Here is a 14,443-nt window from a genome sequence, read left to right on the forward strand (position 1 = left end):
TGCTCTTAACACCCTCGCATCCCCGGGGATGAGCTCCGAGATGCTGCTCATCCTTCCCGGGAAACGGTGGTGGTGGATGAGTTTATTTGTCTGCCTAGAAATCCCTCCCTTTTTAGCAACTACTTTGGGTGAGTTCCAGGACAGTCATCTTCATTAGGGCCCCTGGTCCGTCTTCAGGCACCACGATAAGGCTCATTGTGTTTCTTCCCCATCTCTCCCTCAATTCATCTTCAGAGCTTTGTCTGAAGAGCCCAGAGACTTTTCACACAGCAGCTTGTGTGGAACACCAGCAAATGGGCAGAGGTTGGGTTGGGATGTGTGTGTGCACATCCACGGGACCAAATGAGGGCGTACGTGTTTGTGACTGTTGGGCAGGGAGCAAATCCAACGTGTCCCCCAGGGTCACAGAGTGAATCGGCGTGCGGCGGGTTCTGCAGAGCCCTCCACGATGTCCCGGCTCTCAGACTACAGACGGAAGGCCAACGCTGCCGACCGCATCCTGGGGCTGCCCACGTTCCCCTTGCCGGCTCGGGACCCGCTCACCACATCCCTCAAGGACATCTGTTTGCTTTGGACTCACTCTACATAAAAACTTCAACACTGCAGGGGCATGGAGAGAGGGAACCAAGCCTGTTTGAAGACGATCTCCTTCGAACAGCTGTCATCTTTAATTCATAACCGTCCCGTGAACCAGGCACACCATGATGAGGGCCAAAGGCCCCCGCCCACCCCACTTCCTAGGGTTTTTAAACACAAGCGGCTGTACAGGAAGTCGGTTTTCACAAAAGCAAATGAGAGAAAAACATGCTAATGTACACGCAATGGCTTCAAGCCCCCCATTTCCAGGCTTGTTTCTGTTGCCAAGTGGCCGGCCTGTGACCGCGGCGGCCTGTGTCTGGGCCGGGGGACAGGGGCCTCACTGCATTATTCAAGACAGACCGCAAAACCAGCTTCTGCACCAAGTTACCACAGACAGAGACAGCTTCAGACATGAGAGGCTGGACTGTGAAAGAAAAGGAAGCTCTAGCACAGGCCTCGGAGCCACAAGAAGAGGCCCGAGGAAGGAGGCGACAGTCACGACAGTCCCTGGGCATCTCCGACAGGCCTCAACTCCTGCTAGGGGCTTTACGGAACCTTAGAGGGGAGGCAGGGAAACCGGGGCTCTAGGGAGTGACTTAACTGTCTCGAGGGTGTAAAACTAATAATGACGGCAGAAGCAGGGGTCCCACCGGGGCAGACAGGACCTATTTGGAGGGAAGGGGGCTGCCACCCCCAGAGGAGAGCCACTGCCTCCTGGGCCAGGGGCCGGACTCGTCACTCCGTGGGCTTTAACCCAGTAAAGAGTTCAAGTGCCACGTGTGCTACATGGCTAAGAAGAACTCTTTTATTCCATGGCTGTAGTCCAAAGTCAGGGTAAAGCTGGTCTCCAAAAATGGGCCACCTACGGCCACATGGAGAAGGCGAGGCAGGCCGGAACCCCTTGTGACCGCCCCCAAGAATGGCACGTGGAAACACGTGCCCTCCACACACCAGCAGCATCACTCTGACTCTCCAAAGCTCCTGGGCATCTCAGGGGCCGGCAAAGACGTCCCACTTGTTGCTTGGCTGGAGGCTCCCTCAGTTCAATAACACACTGAGGGCACATGCTCCAAATCCACACAGAACCAGGGGGAGGAGGGAGTCCTTTTACTCAGCGCTCAGGGCCCTGCTCCTTTCACTGAGGGTTATGCCCTCTGCATGACAGTCCCCCTCTAGAGGCTGGTCTAGGGGGCCAACTGGGTAACAGAACAAGGTCCTTTCAGCCTGGCCAGGACTCATCCCACCAGGGGTGTTTAAGGAAGAAGATAAAGGCAGGAGCCTTGGGGTTGGACAGTTTGGATCCTGGCTCTGCCACTTCCTGGCTGTGTGACGTTGAACAAGTCGCTTAACCTCTCTGTCTTGCATTTCCTCACGCCTCAAGTGGGAAGAGCAGCAATAGTCACCACAAAGACCGCGGTGAGGATCAAGTAAACGAATCTAGATTGGTTCCTGGCCGAGGGTGCGTGCTCTGCACAGGGGAATGCTTGTGTCTGCTCTTCTGATGCTGGAATTAAGTTTCCTGCTTTGCCCCTCTACAACACCGTGTGACCAAATGACATCAACTACCCCGTGATCCCACTGACTACTCATCACACCATGAGTTCCAGAGACACTGCTCAAGCCCAAATTATCAGGTTACAAACGGAGCCTTGGTGGCCATCACCTAGACAGCCAGAATAAGGGACATTAAGCCTCACGGATGATCACAAGGCGCCCTAAAAATCAGGAAGGTGACATCGCGGTGATGTCATGCAGGGGTGAGAAGCCCCTCGCCCAGGTCTGGCTGGGCGGCTCTGGTCTGCATCTGCTATGGGGAGCCCCTCCTGGCTGAGGTTGGACCCCACATCCAAATCCCAGTTCCCCACCACTCGGCTGGACGTCCCATGGGCAGGCGTGAACCTGTCTCCAGGTCCTTATCTGTAACACAGATGATGACCAGACCACCTACAGGGTAGTTGGGCAGGAGAAACAGGTAAGATGGGACCAGACAGTGTCTGACTCTGTGCCTAGCACATTGTAGGTAATGAATAAACAGGAGCTAGTCTTGTTACAAAGATGAAAGAAATCAGGCCTCCTCTCTGCAGATTAGAACCCTCTTGGAGACCCGATTTTCAGTCCACATTTAATGACCCTAATCAGTGTAGAACAAAAATGAGCAAATAGACTGGAAAGACTGCCAGGACAACTTGCCTGCCCCTCAGAAGTCTGGGGTCCCTGGCATAGAGGGGGCACACATAAGCAGGAGGTGGTCTGGTTTTGAGTCTTGGTTCCAGGGCTGGCGGGCAAGGCTTGGGCCAGCTGCTTCCCCTCTGCAAGGAGGTATATGGGTTCCTGGGGGCCCTTCCAGCTGAAGGGCCACTTGCTTTCTCCCTGTCTGGAGGAGAGGGTCCCTACCCTCCTGGTGACGACAAGGAGGGCTGCGTGGTCCCTGGCCCAGAGGCAAGATGAGGATGGCCAGAACCTCCCAGCCACATCTGTCCAGGACCCCAGCTGGACAAACTCCCACAGAGCACACAGTCACCAAACTGGTTTATATAGTACCAGCCTGAGGAATAAGGGGTCAGAGAGGCCCATCTTCAGGTCAGATGGGTGGGAGCACATGGGACAGCTAGTCTTCAGGAAAGAATAAAAAAAAAGCGGGGGTGGGGAGCATCACTCATGGTCACAGTCCGTAAAGCCTGGAGGGGTCAAGGCTTCCCATTTTCCTAATTCCCGGATCCTTTGATGCTCTTGTTCCCACCAGGCTTCATTGCAGGGACCAGAGCCAGCTGACAGAGGTGACAGATCGTCCCTTTCCCTTCCCCCCTTTCTGAAAAGCCCAAAGTGCCCCTTCCGGGCAGGGTTGTGAAGAGTTTTAAAGATGAGCTCCGCCAGGAGCTGAGGAGGGAAATGGGCCAGGCTGGACAGCTGTGCCAATTTCACTGTCGTTCCCAAATCACACATCTGCCTTCCTAGGGCTCTGCCTCTTCAACTTCCCACCTTAAATCTCAGAGAGCAGCAAAGCACCAAAGCAATTTTCTCTGCTGGCCTCCAAGCAGAGGTACAAGCAGGCGAGAATGAGATTAGGGACCCACTCTCTGTGAAGATCCAGCAACAGCTATGGGGCCTCTGCACTTGGAAAAAGGGCGAAGTGTCTCACTGTCCAGAAATGTGACGCCTCGGGCTGGGGCCTCGGCTGCAGAAATGTCACAGGAAGGACGGGATGGAGGGAACTACTTTCAGAAGGTTTTCGGAAGCCTACTATGGGCAGATCAACCCACAGTTTCATAAACAGCCACGAGCTGTTTGACGGTGCCCTCCCCAAACACCATCACTATATCCGGGGACATCTTTAGCTAAGGATCCATTTGTGCATTCCAGGACAAGATCACCTGCCAAGGAGATAGGAGACTTCTCCACCAATCCCCACCTTAAACGTGCACCCTTGCTCTCGCATGTTTGCATGCTCAAAACCACACAATGGACGGACGCTAGCGTCTGGGAGGCAGTTTCAAGCATTCCTGCTTCAGAAGAATGTCACGTTGTAGATAAAAGCAAAGAACACCAAGCCTACATGCCTGGCCCTTGATTAACCCGCAGAATTTTGCTCCTTCTGGATACTTACCCGCATCTCCCAACCATCCACCTTCTCGATCTAAAACCCAGATTATTAATATTTTTTTAAAAATTTATTTGACAGAGATCACAGGTAGGCAGAGAGGCACAGGCAGAGAGAGAGGAAGGAAAGCAGGCTCCTTGCTGAGTAGAGAGCCCGATGCGGGGCTCAATCCCAGGACCCTGGGATCATGACCTGAGCCGAAAGCAGAGGCTTTAACCCACTGAGCCACCCAGGCGCCCCTAAAACCCAGATTATTAACAACCGAGGAAACATCACGAAGCCCAAGGAGAACTAAGAGCAGAGAAACACCACTGCTATCTGCCGGGCCACCCAACCCCTACACTGGCTCATCCGACCTCACTCTTCTCCCAGCTAAGTCCCAGGCAAGGACAGAGAAAAAGGTGAAATGTTTTGGGAAAGTGGAAAGCCGGCAAAGACAAAACAATACTCTTATTATTTCCTCTGGGCATATACGAACAAACACAAATATACAGAAAAGGCACCATATGAATATTCACTGAAGGAAGATGAACAAGTACCAGCTGGGGCGGGGGGGGGGGGGGGCGGGGAGTGGGGGGCAGGGGTGGGGTGCCCAGAGGACAGCGAGCAGTGAATTGTCCAAAGGGATTTTGCTTTTTCTACAGGTTTTCGGTTTTTTCCAAGAAGACGCTCCTCTTGAATTACTTTATGTAATTTAACAAAGCTTTCTTCCTTTTTCTAAACCTGGGAATGCCATTTCCAGTGGCTGCTCTAGCCACAGAAGGAAATAAATCTTTTTTCCTTGCTCTCATTTCTCGTTTTGAAGAAGGCAAAGAAAACCGTGTTCCCTCCCATGCTGAATTTGCTGAAGGTCAAATTCTAGTGCCTATAAACTTTGATAATGTCTCCATAATTTACTATTTTTTACAGGCTCTATAGCTTTTAATAGCAAAAGCGAGTAATTTTTCACTGTTCATTTGCGGCACGGGAAGAGGAAAAAAAAAGTCTGTCGTGTCTGACGTGTCTGCGCTAAAACACTTCATTTTCCTTTCTAGTTAGCAAGTGAACTAAAAATTACTCCTTGCAAATAGATGCACAGGTCTATAATGGACACACGATGTATGTGTCCATGATCAAGGCTGGGAAAAACAGAGTGAGACAAGACGTCCATTAACAGATGTCTGCTTTATTAAATGCATCCATGTTTGAGAAGCTGCTGGTCTACAAGGTCAAAGATTTCTTGGGTCATCAACCAATTAGGAAAAAAAAATCTTAGCAAACCCAGTGTCTCATATATATGTGAAGACAATGCCAAGATGGGGACGATCTGTCACTCTGGGTCTAAAAGGATACGGATGGAGAAGGGGTGGACCTGAGACCAGGAGGAAGCATGGCAGCCCCGTATCTTTGAGTAGGTCCAGTAGAGGGCATTTCAGTGCTCACACTGGCCATTAAGTGTGGGTTCCCGTCACTTGAGATCTGTGATGGGGGATGCCCAGGGTGGGCCCGTAGGTGTCCCCACAGCATGAGAAGGGCATTGGCCTGGGGGGCGGAGATGTGGGTTTGACCCCCAGCTTGGCCTTCAGTCAACAACCCAACAATGAGGCCCTCGATGTTGACAACGACTAGTTCACATTTACTAAGCACTGACTACCTAGGTGTCAGGGATCATGCAAAGCACTCTGCATGCATGATTTTGGGTGGCCCTCACTCCAGCCACCCCCACACCCACTCCTATCCATTATCCCCATTTTGCAAATTAGCTGAGGCTCAGGGTGGCTATGCAGAGGTCAACCCAAGGTCCGAGCTAGTAAACAGCTAATGACACCATGACAGTACCACCTTGACCACTCTAGGCTTCCTCTTCCACTCTGCCTGCTTTAGAGGCTCCCAGAGCCAACCCAAATGAGAGTCCTTATAGAAATGACCAACTGTCATCCAGGAGGGATGGAACTCCCGTCCTCAACCCAGGAACCCGTTCCAGGGAAAAACATACCTGTGCCCAAAGACCTCAAAGCCAAACAGGTCCCAGACAGCTTTCCTGGACCTCACAGATCTGTCCCTCACACCTCCCCATGCCCGGTTCCCACCCCAGCTTCTGGGAACTGGGACTCTACCTGGAATTTACCATTAACAGTTTCGCCAGCCGAGATCGACGCCCTCCGCCATTGTTGGCTCTAATGGGGGTGAGGGGTGTGGGAGGAGAAACCCGCTCCACACCCCCGCGGGCAGGCTCCCTGCCAAAATCCTCTACACACCGTCTTCCTGTTCATTTTACCCCATGGATGATTTTAAAGCTTTTTAATTGTCCTTAATAAATTACCTACATGTGCATGGTTGTTACAATAGTTTCATTAATTTTTCTCAGTGCATCTAAGCTGTTTATCACAGAAGTGTTAATAGAAAAGAAAAACATGTCAGGCAGGCTCCTGCTCACACACTCTGGGCTTGGGCAAATTAATGCTTATGGGATTGCTTTCCCGCACCACAAACAATTAGGGGCGTATTTATTTCATCCTAGCAAACCATGTTTCAGCAAGGCCAGAAAGAGCATGCCCACCAGGGAGCCCGGCGACGGCCGGCTGCGGACAGGGCCCCCAGATGCCTGCCTCGTATTCGTTAACGGGGAACTTCATCTCCGCTGTCCTTCGGCTGAAATCTAAACGGATAGTCTCCAGTGCTCGCGACTTGCCGCACGCCGACGGCGAGAGACATGTCAGGGATATTTCAGACGACGTGCTTCTCGGTATTTGAGGCTTTCGACCAGAAGTAAATTACGCTGCTGGCCCGAAGTGACACTGGGGAAGCCGAGCAGGTGTTCCACAGCGACAAGTGGCAGAGAACGCAGGCGATCGACAGGGGACTGATGCCGAGACCATGTGGCAGAGTCCCGAAGGGGGCCACCCGGTCACATACAGAACACATACCACAAATCCCTTCGCTTCTCCCTGGCCAGCACTCGGAGAATGTGTCCGAGCCCCACCCCCACCCCCTCGCCCACCTCTCCGACTCATCTCTCATCACTGGCTCCCTTGCTCGCCTGCCCTCCAGCCCCAGCACCCCTCCCTCTGTCCCCTGAACTCACGAAGCTCACCTCACCTCGGACACTACATGGGCCATCCCATCTGCCTTGAAACCCCCGTCCCTGGACCGTCCCACGGCCTCAGAGAAGCCTCATGCCCGCTCTGCCTAAACGGGCATCTTCACACTCTTACCCCGCTCCCCAGTCCCTCCCCAGCCAGCCGCTCTGTCTTACCTCCTCTTTGTCTGGATCAGGGAGGGTCTGTAAGCAGTGTATTCCCTTATTCATTCTTGCATCTACAGTCTGACTCCCAGTAGCTTACAACTTCCCAAGGGCTAAGAGCCTGCGGTCTCATTCACGTCTATGTCCCCGATGCCCAGGACAGTGCCTGGCACTTGGCAGGTACTTCCGGCCATCGGTCTCATGAATGAGTGAAACTCATCTCGTTGTTGGACAAAGTTTGCTCTCCAAAGCCCCTTACAGAAAGACTCAGTATTCTGGAAAATGGCCTGGTTCAACAACCAGTCCAAGAGGCACAGAGGAACTAGGAATACTCTGGAATTCAGGGACACACCTCGGGAAGCACTGGTAAACACAGAGCATGGATTCACAAAACTAGTCGCATGTTAATATATGCTGCCTCCTCCTTAAACAGCTTATGAACACTATAATTTTCTTCACTAAAACACTGTCTAACAGAACCAACTCCCCTAATTACAGACGTTTGTATGCATTATAATCTTTATACAATTAAACCTACTTAAAAGAATAAATGATTAAATGCTCCCCTTGCCCTGTTACTAACCCATCCCTCCTCTAACCACCACCACCAAAAAACAAACAAAACACCAACCACACGACAACGAAACAGAAGTGCTGAGAACACCAAGTTAAGTTGCAGACAGACAGAAATCCCAGGAAATTGAAATTCGGGCCGACACAGAACTTTTGTTAGCTACAGGGGGGAAAGTCAACTTTCAACTTCAAACATAGTATCTGACAGCATCTGACTACAATGTCAAAATTAAAGGCTTGTGTGTATTGTACAAAATGTCTTATTTCAGGAGCAAACATCTTCCCTTGCACAATTCACCTCCAGACACAAACACATGGTTTGGTGACTGGCAGAGGATTTTCTGGGATCATCTCTGAAAAATTTCACAAACGCATTCCTGGCCCGTGGGTATTTACCAGGAAGTCGGTGGTCACCCCTCTGGAGCCAGGCAGGTTTAACTGATAAATCTCTCTTTGGGACATGGCTGTGCATCCTGGGGAAAACAGCATAGAATTTCTATGAAATAGGCCCAGATGTCAGCTACCCCTCCAATGCGAATACCTTGCTTTTGTAAAAGTCAGCATCGTGGGGAGAAAAAGAGGCACCCTGAGAGTCAAAACAGATCTTCCTGTTTCAAGTACAGAAAGGGCCCTGAGCACAAAGCTGTGTTATCTGAACCCCTGAAAAGCTGGTGCTTGAAACGATCAGGCAGGGAGGTTTAATTACAGGCCCGGCTTGGACCTGGCCCTACAGGGCCCTCTCAGCTGCTCCAGACATGCCCTGAAAAGCTCTCTTTTCTGCCTGGGCCACATTCAACACCAGGCTACCCAGATGGACGACCCAGAGGTCTTGGGATAATCATTGTCATCTTCCTGTCCCTGGGGACCACACTGCTAGCAGAGAAGCCAGACCACAGGACAGCTGGGTGGAAATACCGGGGTCACCTCGTGGCTCTGCAGTGACTGCCACTGGGCAAGGCGCCCTAGTCCACTCTGAGCCTCTGTGTCCTTTTCTGGGATCATCTCTGAAAAATTTCACAAACGCATTTCCTCCATAAACTGGAGGTGTTAGCAAAACCTGCCTCCTAGGGCTGCTGACGGTGTCCTGGAGAAGCTCCCTGAGTAGTGGCTATTGTTATCAAGCAAGGGATGCCTGGCCGTTTGTCAGGAATTTTCTACAGTAACTCATGCCCCTCAAGTCCCTTCTGCGACTTGAATGTGAAGAGGCTTGAGGTGTGCACAGAGGGGCAGGAATCTCCAAACACTCAGGTTCTCCCATTTCTCACCCTGCCCCCCCCCCGCCTACCCCTTCTCCTCCCCTGGCTCTGCGCCTTGCCCACGCCCCCACCCCAAGACTAAGGGGGTGGCAGCTGCCATCCCGGAGCATCCGCCAGGGCACCACTGGGCTTACGGGCAGACGTGCCTCAGTCCCGTTTCTCAGCGAGGTAGAGAGGAGAGGGCTGTGCTCGGTATGCTACCCTGGGCTCTCTGCCCTCACCACAAGCCTCCGAGGTACGGACGATCATTATCCTGTTTGGCCTCCAAGGATGCTGAACCCCAGAGAGTTGAAGTGATTTGCCCAAGGACACACAGCTAGTGAGCAACAGCATTCAGGCTGGGACACGGAGTGAGACAAACCCCAGGACAGGGCTGCCTCACGAAGGTGGAGCAGCCTGATGCAGAGGCCAAAAAGGAGACGTGGTCTGAAGTGTCCGCTCAGCCCCAGCTTGCCCTCTGACCTCCGACACCCTCCCAGTACCAGGCTCTCTCCTCAACGGTCCTTCCCACATCATTCTGTGGCTCCATGAGTCACCAAGTTGCAGGCCTTCCTCACGCCAGCAGCCTCCCTCTGCAGCTCAGCCCACGGGCCCTGTTCTCAGGCCCTCTTCGGATGCTTGGGGTAGGGTAGGCAGTGAGGAAAGGCAGCCCCTGCCGGGGCCAAGTGTGCCCAACACAGCTGCCAGGAAGTCTCATTAGTCAGCACCAACAGCTGCTGCCCCAGAACATGAGGCACCAAGGCGACCCACCCGAGGCTCTACTTCGGGGGTGGCTAGAGAGCAGGAGAAAGGGATTCCAGAACCTCCCTGGGGCTGTGTGTGTGGTATGGGTTCCCCCCTCCTCTATAGAAACCCCTTCCCCTCCCCCTGCAACACGCACTTCTCTTAGCCCCAGCTATGGGCTTGGTTGGATTTTCTAGTCAGAAATGTCCCCAGGAGGACAGAGAGGGCACTGGAGGCAGGCAACGTGTCTCCGAAGGTTCTGAAACCCCAGCCACCAGGCTCTGTTTCCCAGGGCTGGGAAGGAGCCAGTCAAGTGGGAGGAGGTAACTTCTACCGCTCTGCGGCTTATCTGAAAGACTATGAGTCTCCTCCATCACCGCCTTTCCTCACCCCCTCAAATCTTGACCAGGGCAATTTTTGTAGGCATTCCAGTGCTCTCCTGTGCCCAGGAAGAGTCCGAGCATCAAATTTCCAGCACTGTCTGCCAGAGATATGCCAGGCCCGCCGACTGCCGGCAGGAGATGCCATTCCACACACCTGTCAGGAAGAAAGGAAGGGGAAGATGGCGTCCCGCCAGCACCACTGTTCCCGGCCCCACCTCATCCTGGGCTCTGAGCCTTCCAAAGTCTTTTCAACAACCTCTCTCGATTTTCAGCCACGCTCATCTTGGGCAACCTGGCCTGGGGGTTGTTTCCCACAAGAAGGAGCACACTGAGAGGCCAGCGGAGAACAAAACACTGGATTCTTCTGGGGGAGAAGGGGGGTGATGAAGAGGACAGGCTGTGTAAAACCCTACAGAAGTCAACAAGCCTCATGTTGCTTGAAGGAAAATAAACACCCAAGCAAAAACCTCTCCAAGTTCTGACTCTTACAGCAACTCCCCTTCAGGGAAGTGAAGTTATCCATGCTTGAAAACCAAGACGGTCAGTGTCTCCGGAAGGCTCATCACAACTGGCATAGCTGCTGTACAAGACCACGAATGAGGGGCGCCTGGGTGGCTCAGTGGGTTAAGCCCCTGCCTTCGGCTCGGGTCATGATCTCAGGGTCCTGGGATTGAGTCCCGCATCGGGCTCTCTGCTCAGCTGGGAGCCTGCTTCCTCCTCTCTCTCTCTCTGCCTCTCTGCCTACTTGTGATCTCTGTCAAATAAATAAATAAAATCTTTAGGAAAAAAAAAAAAAAAAGACCACGAATGTGACATGGATCCTGGTTCAAAAGTGGGCACCTGGGTGGCTCACTGGGTTGAGGGGCTGACTCTGGCTTTCGGCTCAGGTCATGATCTCAGGGCCCTGGGATGGAGGCCCAAGTTGGGCACCGTGCTCAGTGGTGGGGAGCCTGCTTGAGATTTTCTCTTCTTCTCCCTTTGCCCCTCCCCCTGCTCATGCTCTCTCTCTAAAATAAATGAATAAAATCTTTTTTAAAAATAAAAGAGTAGGGGGCGCCTGGGTGGCTCAGTGGGTTAAGCCGCTGCCTTCGGCTCAGGTCATGATCCCAGGGTTCTGGGATCAAGCCCCGCATCGGGCTCTCTGCTCATCAGGGAGCCTGCTTCCCTTCCTCTCTCTCTGCCTGCCTCTCTGCCTACTTGTGATCTCTGTCTGTCAAATAAATAAATAAAATCTTAAAAAAAAAAATCAAATAAAATAACAAAGTAGAGACTTCCAGTGGGGGTGTGCTGGGTGGAGGGAGGAGACGCCTCACTGAGATCCCTCTGCTCCGGGGCCCTCCCCAGGAAGCTGATGAGCCGTCTTGAAATAGTAAAAAAGGAGATCCAGCAAGTAAGAAGGAGAAAGACGTACCCTCTGTGCCCCACGCAGGGGCTGTCTTACAGGATCCCCCTCTACTGAAGAGGAAACTGAGTTCACGGACATACAAAACTGAACCCTGCAGCTGAGATTTGAACCCAGTTCCACCTGACAGCAGAGGTCCGTCTACAAGCGGGTGATACCTTTATGCTTCTCTAGGAAAAAAAACAAAAAACAAAAACAAAGAACAAAAAACCCTCTTCTTTAGAGTAACCACCAACCAGTCCAGTGCAGGCTGCAGGGGGACTGAGCTGTTGCCAGCTTCTGCCGGGCGGGGGGATGCTTCCCAATAGGGTCTGGACTCTAGGAGAGGCTGGCAACGCCAGACTTCTGAAGCTAAAACTCAGAAGCCGTCGGGACAAACGTGCATGCCAAATGTCTTAAGAAGTGTCAGCCTCAGGGTGGACAGCTATCTCCTAATGCAGCCCCACTGGTGAGAAGTTCACGCATGAGCACCCATCCCCAGAGGCCTCCCGGGGGCCTAGGGACCCCCTCTCTCTCCTCGGTCAGCCATCTTGGGCACATAAATCACCAGGGCCAGGAAATGGTGTGGGTGGTTCTGCGACCCATCCCTGTCCCTGGAAACAAGATACAACGATTCCATCCTCCCCCTTTGTGAGCCTCCCCCCGCCGCCCCCCAAGTCACGGTTCCTGCACAGGGCCTGGGGCAGACAGTAAGCCCCCGCAGTCTTCAGGGCTGTGAGGTCCCCAAAGCCCGGGCAGAACAGCAGGGGGCAGTGTTGTCAGCAGCGAGCTGGCCAGAGCCACAGCCCCCACCCCAGTGTGGGGGGTGGGGGGCTGACCAGGCTGACTGCAGCCCTGGGCACCTCTCCTGGCTGCTGCCACCTCAGGAGTAAAGATGGGCCGCCCAGGCCCACTCTCTCACCGGTCTCTCTGCTCGCCCCAAACTCGCAGGCATCAGCTGTGGCCTCCTTCCCGCCGAGCCCACACCCCTGGGGGCCTCAGTGCTCAGCCAGGGGTGGCTGGGAAGTCATGTCCACACCCACGGCATAGAGGCACATAAATGAACAAACACACGCTGAGATTCAGAACACAAAGTGTGTGCGCCCGCACAGACCGCCATTCATTAAAGGCCGGTGGCAGCCAGCCAAATTATAAATAGACCGGCTCATTTTTAAGATGACCAGCTCTTCAGCGAAGTTCTCTGGCCTTGAGCAGTGGCGTGAGCCCAGCCTCCTCTTAACCTCTTTTAGCTAAATGCTCGACAGAGAGCCCAGTTCTGACCCAGCCGTGCTAGCAAAGCACAGTCACGTCACACACGCGTGCGCACACACGTGCACACACACTCATAGCAAACCCCAGCCACGACAGTCTGATGATAAGCAGCATCTGATTGATGCTAAGCCCAGAGATACAGGGTCCAAAGAGGTCTCCAAGTCACAAGAGTGACAAACACAAAGCTGTTTAAAAAGGAATGAGGGGCACGGCTTCTGATGCCCCGGCCAAGGCTCGGCAGCGAGACTCAGCTGGTGATCGGGCTCACTCCTCAGCCCTCCATTAGCGCGCGGTGTACCCATCATCACCTCCTCAGCTCACGGACCAGCACAATCCCTGCCACGCCAGCCTGCCAAGCACAGTTCAAACGGCCTCGCGTGGCTTCTAGATCGAGATCACCAAGGGGTGATGGGAAGTTGAAATAACCACCTCACTCTGGGTAGCCCGGAGCTGTCTGCAGACAGCTCACCCTCAGCAGAAGCCATGACAAGAAGGTCCTCCTGGTCCCGCACCTCGGCCAGAGCAGCCCCCCCACCTGGCCCCACCCTGAGCACCCCAGGCACAGGTCTGCGGAGCAGCGTGAAGGACAGGAGGCGCAGGCAGTGGTCCCCATTCACCCTCATTCATGGTATCAGTAGCATGTGACCAACATTCTATCCCAGGACACCACGTACGCTAGGGTGCCTTTACCTGCTCTCTTAGTATCATGGACTGTCTATGTCCCCCCCAGCATCCTGGGTTAAAGCCCTTCCCCCAGGGGGATGGTATCTGGAGGAGGGGTCCCAGCAGGTCTCCAGGTTTAATGAGGGCATGAGGGTGGGGCTCCTGTGGTGGGACTAGCTTCCTCGTAAGAACAGGAAGAGACAGCTGCTCTCTCTCTACTAGATGAGGGCACATCAAAAAGGTAGCTGTCTGCAAGCCAGAGAGAGGTTTCTCACCAGAACCCGACTATGCACTCTGATCTCAAACTTCCAGTCTTCAGAACTGTGAGAAATACATTTCCGTTGGGTAAGCCACCAGCCTACGGTATTTTGTTATGGCAACAAAATACCCAGCTAAGAGAGTGAGAAGCCTCCCATTTTTCTCCATTGTTTCAAATTCTCTCTCACAGGCCCTCAAACATTAACCCAGACTTTGGCCATACCCTAAGAATCCTGGAAATATATTGATTCATCAGATGCTTGGGAAAAGCCCTAAATCTGGGCCTTCTCCTACATGGCGACCTCCTTCTGGAAAGGGACCATTTGCCCCGCCCATGCCTAGTACACAACCTGGAAAAGCCACCCTTGATTTATGAATGAAAGTCAACTTGTCAGGGTAGGCCTTTGTGGTCCTGGTGACAAAGGCTTAGGTTGGCTCAACTCTTTCCTCCAAAATATCTGTTCTGTATCATCAGCCAATGAGGTGCTTCCCCAAGGCCTCCCCACGTCCTGAGTCAGGCTAGACCAGAGCCAG

General features: G+C 53.1%; 1 protein-coding gene across 7 annotated transcripts in view; it reads right to left on the minus strand.

Annotated features, from left to right (window-relative positions):
* The window catches only part of MSI2 (musashi RNA binding protein 2), a 388,920-nt gene that overhangs the window by 204,863 nt on the left and 169,614 nt on the right, over positions 1–14,443 (minus strand). The window lies entirely within an intron of this gene.

This window comes from Mustela erminea, chromosome 18, assembly GCF_009829155.1.
Source record: "Mustela erminea isolate mMusErm1 chromosome 18, mMusErm1.Pri, whole genome shotgun sequence".
In the NCBI taxonomy this organism is placed as follows: Eukaryota; Metazoa; Chordata; class Mammalia; order Carnivora; family Mustelidae; genus Mustela; species Mustela erminea.